Source organism: Capra hircus, chromosome 19 (genome assembly GCF_001704415.2).
Source record: "Capra hircus breed San Clemente chromosome 19, ASM170441v1, whole genome shotgun sequence".
Lineage (NCBI taxonomy): Eukaryota > Metazoa > Chordata > Mammalia > Artiodactyla > Bovidae > Capra > Capra hircus.
In genome coordinates this window covers 42,641,114-42,651,527 of record NC_030826.1, presented here as the reverse complement: position 1 = coordinate 42,651,527, position 10,414 = coordinate 42,641,114, and positions in this window count along the sequence as shown.

The window sequence follows — 10,414 nt, the reverse complement described above, 5'->3', positions numbered from 1 at the left end:
AATTTCCATAGTTGCCAACACTTCTTATGGAAACAGTCTTCTTTGTAATTCCTATGTGTGATACTTTTATAATCAGGAAGAGCCGAAACTATGATCTTTTAAGGTTGAGTTAAAATACCCTTTGAGAACAAATGGCAGCTTCTCAAATGTCAACTCAGTGAAAAAGAATATTAACTAAACATTCTCTGAAACTCTCTTATGATTTTACTCCAGAAGGAGTCATTGTCTTAACTGGATCGCTGGCTTCAGGAGGCTGCTTCCAAGAAGAATGCTGCCCTGGCCAGTGAGTCTGGGTACATGTGTGTGGGTGTGTATTTCCTGCTGTTCGTGGTAAAAGGACAGGTTGGTCAACAAGAACAAAGAGACCAAGCCAATGGACATTACTGTCAACAAAGAGATGGCATGATTGGTAGTTGCCAAGGAATATGAGAAACAAAAAAGAGAAGGAAGTACGATTATGTTGTGGGTGAAGGAATCAAACTTTAAGCAGAAATACTGTAGGTAAAATAAAAGATTTTGCATTAGAAAAAAATGTAATTTTAATTGGAAAAATCATTGTGAAGTCATGACCTTTAACAGAAATATGTTTTTCTGACTGCATTCCATTAAGAGGTGCACTTCTGCCAACCCCTGACTCTCACTGAAATGACCTGAGACTTCTTGAAGGATGACTCTGCATCTTGGAGTAAGGAAAACTTAGGATAGGACTAGAAAACAAAGGCTTCAGACAGGTAATGGTAGAAGGATAAGGAAGCCATTGACTAAAATGCAACAGTTTTGACATTAAAAAAGGAAAAAACAATTATTATGATTGACTGAAATGAGTTGACAGAGGATAAGATGGCTGGATGGCATCACCGACTCGATGGACGTGAGTCTGAGTGAACTCCGGCAGTTGGTGATGGACAGGGAGGCCTGGCGTGCTGCGATTCATGGGGTCGCAAAGAGTCGGACACGACTGAGCGACTGAACTGAACTGAGCTGAACTAAACTGAAATGAGTTGAATGCGTGAAAGTCTCAAGACAAAGAAGTTGACATATAATTTCTTAAAAGGATGAATATACCAGAATATGTTAGCTTTAATTAATAGAGGAGTGTCAACAAATATGGATTTTAAAAATTAAATTAGTAGGTTTATACATTTTCTACTGTGTAGTTAGCAAAGTGTGACCACAAGAAATTAATAGGAGATGGATAGTTCTGGAAAAAGGTAGAAATTGTACCAAGAACAGGAAAGATGGATCAAGATCAGTGGTCACACACAATAAATAGAAATTATATGTGTGGAGCTCTCAGAGTGGATCAACCCCAAAGTTTTCTAAGATGAAGAATTACCCAAATATTCTGCAGGGGAAACCTCCAAAGCTCATTGTTAGTCATAATGAGATGTGATAAAGCACACATACATTTTTAACATTCGAAACAGACCTGGTCAATACTACTCATACATTCATATGATGAGACAGTAGGATTTGGCTCAGTAAAATTGTAGAATGCACTATTATGGTGAGAGACACTGGACTCCAAGGGATGAATTTGTACAATCTATTGATGTAGCAAGTCAAATTTAAATAGAAAAGAGGAGCTTGGGTTGGATAGAACAACCATGGATATATATATATGGATAATATCCTGGTCCAGAATCAAATGATTTACAATGCAGAAACCTAATCTTGGCTGGTCAGAGATAGAAGTATTTTTTCTCTTGGTTCTGAAAATTACTGTAACCTTGCGAAGATATAGGGGCAAAAAAACTGCTGTGAACCTAGGAGAGTGTCAGATAATCCTGGAAAGGGAACACAAGGAAGTAATAAAAATACATACAGCGATGAGGAAGGTGAACATGGACATCCGTAGTATTAAGACATGTAAACACTGAAGTGCAACTATCTAATGAGTTCTGTTATCACTGGGTGTTTGTGGATGTTTTTTCTGCTTTCATGATGTCCAAAGCATCCTAAAGGGGACAGGGAACTGGAATGTCACAGAGGCTGAGGCAAGAGGTCACCACCAAGAAGTCTGTGACCTTCAACAAAAAGATCACGTCCTACCTGAAAGCCTCAGGGTTAAACAGGATTCAGTTCACACTCTGTCTTGCCCTGGGATCTTTGGGAATCAGTCTATCTTGAAAAATAGCAGCAAGTCTCTTAATCATGACTTCCTTGTCATCAGCTGCTTTGAGAGTTTGTTCTCCGCTTACTGGGAAGTAAACCTCTCCTGGGAACCCAGAGGCCAAAGTTTCTCCATCGTCTAACTGGTCCTTTGGGTTTTCAGCCTCTTTCTAATTTTCAGTTGGGAGCCTAAGAATGTCTTCTTGGTTGAGTCATTTGTGGCACTTGAAGTTACTTAAATCTATAATTTGTTAGCTGTTGTTTTTTTTCAACTATTTTCCCAGCAAATAGCTGTCTATTTTTCATCTATCAGTCAACAGACTTTCAGAGGCCTTCTCCTGAAGTCACTTTCTGTGGTGCAAACTGCCCTCAAGGGGTTAGAGTCTAGTGGAGAAGACAGATGTGGCTCTATAAGCCACACACTGACACTAGCTAGAGAGGAAGGGGAAAGGGGGACTAGGCATGGGATTAACAGGGGCTCTTGATCTAGGCTTGGGGTGAGGGGTGCTTTCCTTGAGAAAGTGATATCGAAGGGGAGGAATTTTCTGTGTGAAGTGGAGGAAGAGTGTTTTGAGAAGAATGCTATGCAAAAGCCAGGAAGAACCGGGCTGTAGTGCACAGACCTGGAGGACGGTCTGGACCCGGTTTCAATGTGTGTATGTGGGTGTTTCCCCAAACATCCAACAAGCAATTATTGGGACACAGCCTGGGTGTCCTACAACTCAATTCAATTCTGACGCCGTCTACCTGGAGTTTGAGGTTTAAGGGCCCAGTTCTACAAGACTGTCCTCCTCTTAATCCTCCATTCAGAGGCCAGTTTTCTCTTGGGGAGTAGGGAGGGAGGCTGAGCTTCATGGCTTCCCCAGAGGCCAGTATATATATATAATATTTATTTATTTATTTTGGCTGCTCCAGGTCTTATTTGCAGCACCAGGGATCAAACCCATGTGCTTTGCACTGGAAGGTGGATTTTTAACCATTGAATGACCAGGGAAGTCCCCAGAGGGCAGTCTTAAGCCCAAGTTTTCACCTGTGCTTCTGACCCACTGGGTACAGATCAGAGGTTCCACCAACCCCTTCCTTAGGTTCTATTAATTTGCTAAAGTGGCTCAGAGAACTCAGAGAAACACTTTACTTACTAAATTACCGATTTATTATAATAGGATATTTACTCAGAAACAGTCAGACAGAATAGATGCCAAGGGCAAGGCATGGGGAAAAGTCATGGAACTTCCGTGCTCTTTCCACACACCCCCCCTCCCCAGATCTCTTTGCGTTCACCAACCCAAAAGTTCTCCAAAGACCATCCTGTTGGGTTTTTAGGGAGGCTTCATTACATAGGCTGGAGAAGGCAATGACACCCCACTCCAGTACTCTTGCCTGGAAAATCCCATGGACAGAGGAGCCTGGTGGGCTGCAGTCCTTGGGGTCGTTAAGAGTCGGACACGACTGAGCAACTTCACTTTCACTTTTCACTTTCATGCATTGGAAAAGGAAATGGCAACCCACTCCAGTGTTCTTGCCTGGAGAATGCCAGGGATGGGGGAGCCTGGTGGGCTGCCATCTATGGGGTCGCACAGAGTCGGACACGACTGAAGCGACTTAGCAGCAGCAGTAGCCTTACGTAGGCATGAATGATTACATCGTTGCCTGTTGGCAGTTGATCTAACCTCCAGTCCCTTTTACTTCCTGGGAGGTCAGGAGGGCGGGACTGAAAGTTCCAACCTTCTAATCAAATGGTTGGTTCCCCTAGCAAGCAGACCCCATCCTTACCAACAGTCACCTCATTAACATAAACTAGGGTGTGGTTGAAAGGGATTTGTTATGAATATCAAGACAATTTTATTGCTCTTATCACTTAGAAATTCCAAGGGTTTTAGGAACTCTGCCAAAAACCAGGGACAAAGACCAGGTATATTTTTTATCACACCATACCAGGCTTGGGTGTTTTGAGTGTGAGGCACTGTGAGAAATTTAAGTGAGTAGAATAGAAAGCAGTGGAGATTATTCTGGAAGGACATAATTAATTTGACAGTCACTGGGAGATAAGCAGAGGTCCGGCAGGAAGCAGATGTATGCTCCAATTGTTTACTTTGAGGAGAGTTTAATAAAGGCGCTGTTTATAAAATTGTGAGTCGGGTTGAAGGAAATCTGTTACAAAAGAGAGTAGTGTTCTGGGGCTTGCAAATGGGGAGCCATGAACCCTTCCAGGCCTGAAACATTACTGAAAGTCAGAGAGAACTGTGTGCAGAGGGGAGGAGCCTAACAGTAGCTGCGGACTTTGGTATAGGGACGCGGACTTTGGTATAGGGATACTGCCTTCAGAAATAGATCCCCTGGCCCACCTCCTCCCCTCTGGTCTCTTGTTTACACCTCCCACCTGAAACATCCAAATGGGGACTTCCCTGATGGTCCAGTGGACAGGAATCGGCCAATGCAGGGGACATGGGTTCGATCCCTGGTCCAGGAGGATTCCACATGCTGCGGAGCACCTGAGCCCAGGCACCACAACTACTGAAGCCAGAGAAGCCACCACAGTGAGAAGCCCCTTCGCCGTGACAAAGAGTAGCCCCCTGCTCTCTGCAACTAGAGAAAGCCCGCAAGCAGCAAGGAAGACCCAGTGCAGCCAAAAAGAAAGAAAATTAAAAATCAAAACAAAACAACCCAAACAGAAGCACAGGGAAAGGGAGCCTGAGGTAGTCCATCCAGGGTCCCCTCCAGAGCCCAGAGCGGGAGGAGAAAGGGCAGAGATGGCGTCTGGAGGGGTAAACAGAAGGTGGCACAGGTGGTAATTTAAACCTCGGACCAGACAGGAGGCCAAAAGAGGCCTGAGACAGTTTTGAGTCCTTGAAATGTTGGACATGGGGCTGAAGGAGGATGAGCAATCCACCCCAGGAGACAGAGGAGGAGGGGCCAGAAAGAGCAGAATCACCAAGACTATCCTAGAAGATAATTTAAGGCCAAGACAATTGGCAGTTTTTACAGAAATAATTACCCACTCCCAGAGGCATACTTTTCTTGCTTTTATCTATTTTCTCGCTAGAGCCCAGAAGCTGGGAAAATGGAATTGCCTTTGGGTCCCTCTCTTGACCCCAACCAACCCTATCTAAGGCAAGGATCCCTTTAAGGCACCCCCAGCAGTATTGCCTGGTGCCTCTTCTAGACAGAAGGTGGATGTTTAGGTCTAATTCTAGTGAGCTACAGAACCTTGAACAAATTACTTAACTTCCCAGTTTACCTGTCTGGAAAACGGGAATGGTAATAGTTGTGAGAATTAATTCAGGTATTAATTAAAGTTTCAGGGCCATAATAAATGCCCCAAAGTGCTAGGTATTAATAGTTTAGTTCCAATAATGCCTGGAATGTGGCGGATGTTCAATAAATACTTTTTAAATGAATAAATTGTTCTAGTTGAAAAAATATTATCACTCTGCCAATGCAAGGGATCCCTGGCATGGGAATTAAGATCCCACTTGCCATCCAATGTGGCCAATAGATAAATAAATACTAAAAATAATACCAATTAAAAAAAAAAGATGGACGCTTCTTACCTGACTGGCAACCATAAGACATTTTATGGAAAAAATAATTGAAAATATTTAGAGTTTTAACGTTTCTATTATAGTAACAAAATAAAAATATTAACTTTCATAGTAATCTAAGTGTTATATTAATTGAATAATCAAACTTTTGACTTTCAGAGAAGGAAGTACGTAGATTGATACCAAGATTGATACCACTGATACTCAGAACACTGACAGGAAACTTGGGTTCACAGATGTCTGGAAGTCAAAAGTGTTCTGGAAGTTTCCCAGGCAGGGATGGGGCATGGTTGGGTATGAGGATAAGGATAAGACAGGGCAGGTGAGCTTCCGAGAGTAAGGAAAGTTCTTATAACAGGGAGCGCAAGGTATTGAAACAGAAAATGTTTAGTTTGCCTTCGTTTGTTTATAATTATTTGTTTTTGTTAAACTGAAGTTCTTCAGATGAAAAAGGAATGCATATGACTGTGGTTGTGTAAGAGACTGTCCTTGTTCTTAGGAGCTATGTGAAGTACTTAAAAACAAAGGAGTTCTGAGGTCTGCAAATTACCCTTAAATAAATGATTTAAAAAAATGAGAAACGTGTCTATCTATACCTATAAGTGTCTAGTGAGAGAGAGTGATAGGCAAATAAGACAAAATGTGAAAAGTTGATGATTTAGATGAAACATATATTGAAATTCATTGCACTTTATTTATTTAAAATTTTTTTCAAAATAAAGAGTGGGGGAAAATGGTAATACTTGCTTAGTATAGAACAGTTGAGAAAAAATAGAAACATGGAAAGAAGAAAAAAACACGCAACATTTTGGTGTATTTTCTTTCATTTTTCTTAGGCACTTAAAATGATATTGCTATATATACACACAGACCCACTGATAGTTTAAATTTAAACAAGACATGTTTGAATAGCACATTGTTTCAATTTAGATGAGTAGACAGGAACCAGAAATAATTTTGACATTCAGACGTTTTCTAAAGACCCCAAAGTTGGATATTCTATTGCATATATCCTACTGCATAGCCATACACGAGCTATTTTTCTATTGTAGCACCTAGGGCAGTATGGTACAGTGGTCAGAGCCCAGGTTTGGTGGTCAATTGCTTGGGTTTGAATCTGGCTTACTCATTTGGTGACTTTGAGGAAGTTTCCTAGCTTTCCGATTCTGCCTCCTCATCTGTAAAGTGGGGATCACAAAGGGTATTGGGAGGATGAAACAAGTTAAATGTGTAAAGTCTTCAGAAAAGTGATAGGCACCTCACTGTCACCACCATCACCACCACCACCACCATCACCACCATCATAATCACCATCACCACCACCACATTTACCATGTCATTATTACCATCACTACCACCATCATCATCACTATTATTAGCTTCAGGAACCAGATGGTAAGGATGACTCAGTAGGTTATTTTTGTTTTGTTTTATTTTGGTTTTGATTCTTAAACCAAGGAGGCCAAGGTCCTCAAGCATTCACAATCCTTAGAAGTCACCTACAGATGGTGATTAATCTAAATCTCAAAGGCACAAAATCAGCTTATTTCTCCCTCTGCTGGTGCCATCACCGCAAAAGCAGCAAAGACAAGAAAGCACCATTCTTCCTTTTTACTTCCTACCTTTCTCCCCACCCTCCTTATCAAGTCTTCTTGATCTTGCCACTTGCCAGCTTTAATTTTTCCCCGAAACTATCTCAGCCTCAGATATCCGCAGCTGACATGACTTCCTAGAATCTTAATGTCATTTTCCATTCTGCCTGGAATACAGCTGTTTCACTCCAGCACTTGTGGGGTAGCATTGTATCAAGTTAGCTTAAAAGAGCTCATCTCTGTCTATACAGATTTCTTCCATCCTTATTTTTGGTTTGTTTTGAAATTTTGTAACTCCCTCCCCTACTGAAGATTATGGAAAAATAAGAGAAGATAAAAGGTAACTTTATTGTATTTCATGGGAAACATTAAACATCTGAAAAACTTAAATATACCACAGTCTGCCTAGAGAACATTCTGGCAGTGAGTAACAACTGCCATGAAACTTTTCAAACCCTTTAACCCAGTATTATCAGTTTGGGGAATATACCCTAAGGAAATAACCCAAAAGGGAAAAAAAATGTGATTTGTACTAAGATGTTCGTGTGCTGCTATTTATAAGAGTGAAGAATTGGAAATCAGCCAAACACCAAATAAGGGAATGGCTCGGCAAATTATGGTATAGTGACATGAGGAAATACCAGGCAACGATTTTCAAGGATGGGAATGTAGCCTCTGCTGGCTCTAGGGAATGCGTAGATTATTTTAAGTGACAAAGAACAGCAAATGGAAAGTTTGCAACTGTGTAAAATGTGTGTTGGGCAAAAAAGTTTGGAGGCGGATCTTGAGGAAAGGAAAATGTTGTTCAGAGTTAACGGTGGTACGACTGCTGTCAAGTTGCTTGTGGATTACTGGCAAGTTGTGTACTGCTGTAAAGTTGTAATGGTAATATCTTCTGGGGCCTGACCCTTTCGACAGCTATTTGAGCCCAGAAAGTGGATAATTATAAATCAACCAGTGGGCTTGGTTTTGTAGCAAAACATCTTCACAGTTATGTCCCAAAGCCTGGGAAAATATGAACTCTGGCATCAGAAGTCTTTGCTCTAGAATCGAGAGAGACTAAGAGTTGCAGAAAAGACATTTGTTGTGTAGTCGCTAAGCCATTGTCTGACTCTTTGTGACCCATGGACTGCAGCATGCCAGGCTTCCCTGTCCTTCACTATCTCCAGGAGTTTGCTCAAAAGACATGCTGAGTTTTAAAACCTGTTTGGAGGAACTTCCCTGATGGTCCTGTAGTTAGCACTCTGTGATTCCACTGTAGGGGGCTTGGGTTCAGGCCTAAGATCCTGCATGCTGCATGGCATGGCAAAAAAAAAAAAAAAAAAAAAAACTTGGTTGGAATTAGACCCCTGGCACATCAATCCTCAGATCTTGCTGAGAGCTCACCAATAACCAGCCAAGTGGTGGTGATATATTTTTTTTTAATGGGGAGGGAGAAGGAAATTAGATTTCAGAGGCCAGAATGTATCAGAGATGCCAAATAAATATTTACCAAAATAACATTACTTCTTCACTTACTTTCACAGTCAGGCCTACAGTAAACTCACACTTAAAAAAAAAAAAAAAACTAGGAATGCAAGAGTTCAGAATGGAAAACTGGACAGTCATAGCAAGAAACTAACAGCATGGAGCTGTGAGAAAACAGGAAGGGGAAAAAATAGGAAGGAGATGGATAGATATTTATGGCAAGTTCAGGGGTATATCAAGTATTTTTTAAAATAATATTATCTTGAGTATGAATTAATTTTTAATAACTAGTAAACAAGGAAACACATCCGCTGGAATGAACTATTATTAAAGTTTACACATCATTTTAAAAGTCATTTTTTTTCTAGTGAATTCTTACCTTATCATCTGAAGGCTATTTGGCCTGGAATGAATTTTTTCCTTTCTCAGTCTTAACTTGGGCAGTAAGACACAATCAAATTTGGATTCTTTTTTTTCATCAGCAGCTCACAGGAATTACAAGAGGAGCCTGCACCAACAGTATCGGACACTGAATTTTGTAGTCATGAGACATCAAAGACGAATCTCATTTCTTCTGTCTTCTCCAAAGAAGTCAAGTCCTAGCTCAGCGGAGTTAAGCACCAGTGTTACGCGGTGTGTCTCAACTATGTTCTCTGTTTGTTCATCAAAGAATGTGTTTTGTTTTGCTCCTTCCTCTCCCTGGTGATTTAACAACATGTTAAGTACATCCAGAACCTTTGGGTGGAGGGGGGCAGTTTGTCTCCCAAACTCTTACAATTGGTGGCTCCCTGTCAGACCCCGCCTCTGCCAGACCCCGACCCTGTTACCCCTCAACCCGTCTACACATTTCATCCTGTGTTTAATCATGTCCCCATCTGTGGATCCCTAGAAAAACATTCAGCTTCAGGGTCTCTAGAAAAGTCCTGGAGTCAAGAGCAGTTTTGCTTGCAGGAACCCGGATGCCACAACTCCTGTTACTTTCACAAGTCGACCTTATTGGAAGGAAAGGTCTTAGAATTTAGAATGATAAATCTCTCACCTCAGAGAGAACTGAAAGAGGGGCTGCCTGGTACACCACAATGACGCCTTGGCACAGCGGTGCCCTGACATTGAGTTGAAAAACATCTGCTGGAGGAAAGTTTTTTTGAATAAACTGTGATTGAGCCACCCCTTTTCTGGTTTGTCAAAAGGTTTCTCAATCCTGGTGTGCTATTAACATTTGGGGCAAGATAATTATCTGTTGCGGGGAGAGGGGGTTGTGTTTACAGTTTATGTGACTTCTACCCACTAGAAACTAGTAGCACCCCTCCAGTTTCTGCCCCCCTCCTCCAGTTTGGATGACTAAAAATGTCCCCTGCTGTTGCTGCTGCCAAGTCGCGTCAGTCGTGTCCGACTCTGTGCTACCTCATAGACGGCAGCCCACCAGGCTCCCCCGTCCCTGGGATTCCCAGGCACCATCAAATGTCACCTGGGAGGCAAAATGGCACCCAGCGGAGAAGTGTTGGTTGATTAGATATTTTGTGTGGACATGATGGTATTTGGGCAACAGTATGAAACTCTCCCCTATCTCTGTAAAGAATGGAACATTCCAACTTCATCTACTCTGCCCTTGGCTTCCCAGCTGGCTCAGCCCAAAATAAAACTTGTTTTCATTCCTGACTCTTCCTTTCATTAAGCTCTTCTCCAACACTTTCTTATTCT